Below are 5,588 nucleotides of genomic sequence, written 5' to 3' on the forward strand. Positions count from 1 at the left end.
ATGTGCCTCATCCATGACTTTATTTCTTTGGTAATAAGAACTCTTTTTTATCTTCAATCAACAGAGGAAAAATAATTCTGCTTCTAGGTTGCTTTTAGATGTGAATCATAACTTTCCCCCAATTGTTCTCAGAATTGTTCAGGATTAATTCTTAGCAACTGTTACACTACCAGATGAGACCTTCCCAGTATAATTTCCCTACTTTTCTCTACTTCCAATTCCATCTCCCTCATGCTGTTATACCTCCTCAGAAATTCCATTTAGTTACTGTACTGTGTCTTTCCAAATATTAGGTAGCAAATGAAGACCAGGATGAATATGAAGTCCTGGGTGGATGAGCATTGGACATAGACATGGCCTTCTCAAGAGCCAGTGCCTCAGCTCCACAGGAGTGTCAAAGCCTTCCACAGGTGAGATTCATAGAGATGCTAAGGCCTTTGCTTTTCTCTGGTCCAAGTATTGTTAACAGTACATACAGAAAATTCCCACCATAGCTTTTACCCAAAGTTTACAACCTGAAGATCACACACCTTCAGAATGTTCATTACTACAATTAGCTAAAGGTTTAGTTTAGTTGTAGGCAATAACTTGCTACAGGTTTAGTTTAGTTGTAGGTAATCTCTTGCTTAGTTGTAGGCAATAACTTTGCCTTCCTGTTCAACTGCATACAATTTAAACAGGTCTATCTTACAGGCAATTCTGTTTCTCCTTCAGAGCCCAGGCCATCCAGTCTCAGCTTTTCTGTGCACTTGTGTCTATTGTTCATCCTCTCATTGTCCTTAGTCAGAATTCTGGGACTCAAGCCATACAAGCCACAGCAGCAAATGTCCCTTGACTGTGGAACACACACACACACACACACACACACACACATTCACATGCACGTTTTTGCCTTGCAAATCCTACTCATGCTCAAACCAGAAAGGAAATAGCATGCCTTTTGCTGAATCTTCTACATAAGTTCCACCACTCAAAGTCAGACCTCATTTGTTGAAATATGAAGCGGTGGGGCTGCATCCCCAACACCCCAGCTGCTTAGCTAGCTCATGCTCAAAATAACAACACACAAACTGTATTCATTGAAACACTGCTTGGCCCATGAACTCTAGCCCTTACAGGCTAATTCTCGCACCTGGACTAGCCCATTCCTAATAATGCGTGTAAGCACCCCAAGGTGTGCTTACCGGGAAGATTCTAGCCTTCTTCCATCCTGGGAGAGTGTAGCATGGCAAGCATGGTGTCTCTGCTCCAGAGCAGAGCTGTCGAGTCTCTCTGGGAGCAGAGCAGAGTCTGACCTCACTTCCTCTTCCACCCAGAATTCTATTCTGTTTACTCCTCCCATCTATGTTCTAAGCTGAGGCCAAGCAGTTGGTTTATTATAACTTAACCAATGAAATCAACAGATTGATATATGACACTCCCACATCATTTCCCCTTTTTCTGTTTAAAAAAAAAAAAAGAAGGCTTTAACTTAACATCCAAAGCTCTAGAAATGACAGAGACATCTCGCTGCCTGGACAGTCACCCAAAGTTCCTCTGTACCGTTGGGGCATCCATCTTCGGCCTACAGGCCCATAGTTTCCAGCAGACATTTCCACAAAGCAGGAAATTTCAAAGGCAGTCACTATCTGCTTGTCCTGAAGAATGTCTTGCAGACTCTTTCATGAATCAGGAACCCCGAAAGATCATCTCACCTTTAGGCAAGTTCAGCAGTCCTCTCTCTGCGGGTTCTCTGTGTCCAGTTTATGCAATAGTCCAGGCAAGAGCAGTTTCTTGCCCAAATGGCTATCAAACTCCATAAGGATCCTCTTCGATGCCCATCTTCCTCTTGAAGTAGATTGGTGCTGCCAGGAGCAGAGTGTCTCATTGTCATGAAAAGTCCTAAGTTATTAAAACATTTAAAATGCCATATTCTATAATCTTTGAAAAATATGAAGAATGCCTATCTAAAATATATCTATGCACATCTAGAAAATCTTAACTAACATAACTACAAGCTTAACTACTATTAATGATTATTCATTAACAACCTATATACATTCAAAATTGACCTTAAATCTCTATCAATAAAGCAAAATCTATACTAATGCAAATTATTCATATCTATATCATATCCCCCTTTAAATGTAAAAGAACATTTATAAACCATATTTGGGAACATGGGCGCAGTTTTTTCTCTCCAAACTGCTTCCTGCTGAATGGGGGCGTCGTTAATTAGGTCTTTCATGGTATAACCTGTGTGCTAGTTTCATCTCAGTTGGCAGTTGAGCGAAGCAATTTTCTGAAGGTATTCACAGCAACCGTTCAGGAGGGCGTGGTCCATCATACCATATCGGAATAGAAGAAATGAACAGGGTCTCATCCTCTGTGAAAACAAAAAAAGAAACTCCTTTCCAAAGTATCATGTCCTTAGATCCAAATTTCAAAGTCAAGGCATCAAAATCTCTACGTTGGATTAGTTCAGCAGCATTTATAAACAAATATCTTTTGGCAGCTGTTGCTCCTTCCTCAGCATTCAAACAATTCAAAGAGAGCATAATAGTATACAGTATCAAGATTCTCTGTGTATTTTCCATCTTTGTACGCTTTATTTTAACCTCTATTTCGTTTATTTTTACTTTTATATTCTCTGTATCTCTTTGACCTGGAATAACTCTGTAGACCAGGCTCTCCTTGAACTCTCAGAGATCTGCCTGTCTCTGCCTCCCAGGCATTGGGATTAAAGGTGTTTGCTACTACACCTTGAACTCACAGAGATCTGTTTGTCTCTGCCTTCTAGGCACTGGGATTAAAGGCGTGTGCTACCACACCTTGAAGTCACAGAGGTCAATCTCCCTCTGCCTCCCAAGTGTTGGGATTAAAGGCGTGTACTACCACACACAACTTCTCTTTTTCTTTTTTTTTTTTAAGAACTTTTAACTTTTAGCTTGCATATATTTTTAACACACTGTAAATCATTTAAACATTTTCTTTGTCTTTGAATCTCTTTACTGTATATCTCTCTTTTTCTGACCACACGAGCCTTTAAATTACTGAGCAATATGAGTAGGATTAAAGCCGTGGCTTTGCCAGGTAGATCCAGTCCATTCCTTAGCTTTCCAGCCTCATGGCGGAGATACAGGCTGTAGCCATGTTTATAGCCACAATTCTATGGCGTTTCAAGGTCCCTGCCAGCCAGCGAGCTACAACAGACAACAGTCAAGTCCTCTCTCGGTAGTTGGCCCTCCTGCCTCAGTCAGAGTTTGCCCTGGCAGGATGGCCCAGAAAGCCGGCATTTTTAAACAGCGCAGCTTTTTTCCTGCTACGGCTGAAAACCGAAAAGCATGCGTTCAGCTTTTCGTCAATACCATTTAAGTGTTTTGTGGCAGGACCTCTTAATGAGCTGCAGGGTTTTGCAGCTGAAGCTGAGTCAGGAAGCCTCTCTTAGATGAGAGTGCTTGCTTGCCTCTAGCAAGCAGAGTAGACCCAAGAAATTTCTGCTACCAAGAAAACATGCTTTACTCTTTCCCAAGCTTTTTCAGGCTTTCTGTGGATTCAGTTGTCCACACGTCTGGGCGCCATCTGTTGAAATATAAAGCGGTGGGGCTGCGTCCCCAACACCCCGGCCGCTTGGCTAGCTCATGCCCAAAATAACAACACACAAACTGTATTCATTGAAACACTGCTTGGCCCATGAACTCTAGCCCTTACAGGCTAATTCTCGCACCTGGACTAGCCCATTCCTAATAACGTGTGTAAGCACCCCAAGGTGCGCTTACCGGGAAGATTCTAGCCTTCTTCCATCCTGGGAGAGTGTAGCATGGCAAGCATGGCGTCTCTGCTCCAGAGCAGAGCTGTCGAGTCTCTCTGGGAGCAGAGCAGAGTGTGACCTCACTTCCTCTTCCGCCCAGAATTCTATTCTGTTTATTCCTCCCATCTATGTTCTAAGCTGAGGCCAAGCAGTGTGTTTATTATAACTTAACCAATGAAATCAACAGATTGATATATGACACTCCCACATCACTCATTCAGTGTCTTTTCACATTAGGCCCTTTGCACAGAATCAATGACAGCATATGACATATTTATTTCTGTTAGCAAGCATTAATTAAGCATCAAAGCATACCAGGAGCTCAGATGTACTTATAGAAATCACCGTATAATTTGCCACTGTCATAGAATTCGGCTCTTAGAACTAAACATGACTAAGGGTGGCCAGATGTCTATATGGTAATGCAATGCTTTAACGTGAAAATATAGTCCTTGAGTTTAACCAACGCATAGGCCACCCAAACTGGATTATTATATAACTGTAAACATGGAGAAAGGACCAAATGTGTAAAAATTCATATTGTGATCATAGACAAACTAGAATCTAATGGAACATTAGAACAGAAGAAATGCAGATATGCTGAGGAGTGGAGAAAAGATTGGTTATAGGAGCCAGAGGGGTCAAGGACACCACAAGAAAACTCACAAAAGCTGTTGTAGGAGGCTGCTTGTTTGTCCCAACTGCCCAGATTTAAAATAACCACTTAGAAACTATATTATTTGAATCACTGCTTGGACAATCACTTAAGTGAGTTGATAATTCCTGGGAATTTCTCTAATGCCAGATTTCTTGCTGGCGCCATAAAGGCTCCCTCAGTCAGATATATCTTTCCTTGTCTCCCTCTGTGTCCTTCCCCTGTTGTAATCATTCATTTCCTCAAATTTCTTCCCTGCTCGCCTTTTTCCCTTCCCCTCCCTTCTATTCTCTCTTATCTCTCCACCCCCACACTCTCTATTTTGCTTTCCCAGGAAGACCTATGCATGTTTCTCATAGGGTTTTCTTTGTTACTTAGTTTATCAGGGGTCAAGGACTACAGGATTATTATTCTTTGCTTTATAGCTAGTATCCACTTATGAGTGAGTAGATATCATACTTGTGTTTCTGGGTCTGGGTTACTTCACTCAGGATGGTTTTATCTAGTTCTATCCACTTGCATGCAAATTTCAAGATGCCATTGTTTTTTTATGGCTGAGTAGTACTCCATTGTGTAAATGTACCACATTTTCTCTATTTATTTTTCAGGTAAGGAGCACCTAGGTTGTTTTCAGATTCTGGTTATTGCAAATATTGCTACTATGAACATAGTTGAGCAAATGTCCTTGTAGTATGATTGAGCATCCTTTGGGTGTATGCCTAAGAGTAGTATTGCTAGGTCTTGAGGTAGGTTGATTCCCAATTTTCTGAGCAACTGCCATACTGATTTCCAAAGTACTTGTACAAATTTGCATGCCCACCACCAGTGGAAGACTGTTCCCCTTACTCCACATCTTCTTCAGCATAAGCTGTCACTGATGTTTTTGATCTTAACTATTCTGACTGGTGTATGATGGTATCTCAGTCGTTTTGATTTGCATTTCCCTAATGACTAAAGATGTTGAACATTTTCTTAAGTGTCTTTCAGCCATTTGAGTTTATTCTGTTGAGATATGTACCCTATTTTTAATCTGTACCCTATTTATTTATTTATTAATTTTGGGTTAAGCACATATTTTATTTTATTTATTTTATTTAATTTTTTGTTGAAAAAATTTCCGCCTCCTCCCTGACTCCCATTTCC

Source organism: Alexandromys fortis, unplaced genomic scaffold, assembly GCF_014885135.2.
Source record: "Alexandromys fortis isolate MF-2015 unplaced genomic scaffold, M_Fortis_MF-2015_v1.1 scaffold_183, whole genome shotgun sequence".
Lineage (NCBI taxonomy): Eukaryota > Metazoa > Chordata > Mammalia > Rodentia > Cricetidae > Alexandromys > Alexandromys fortis.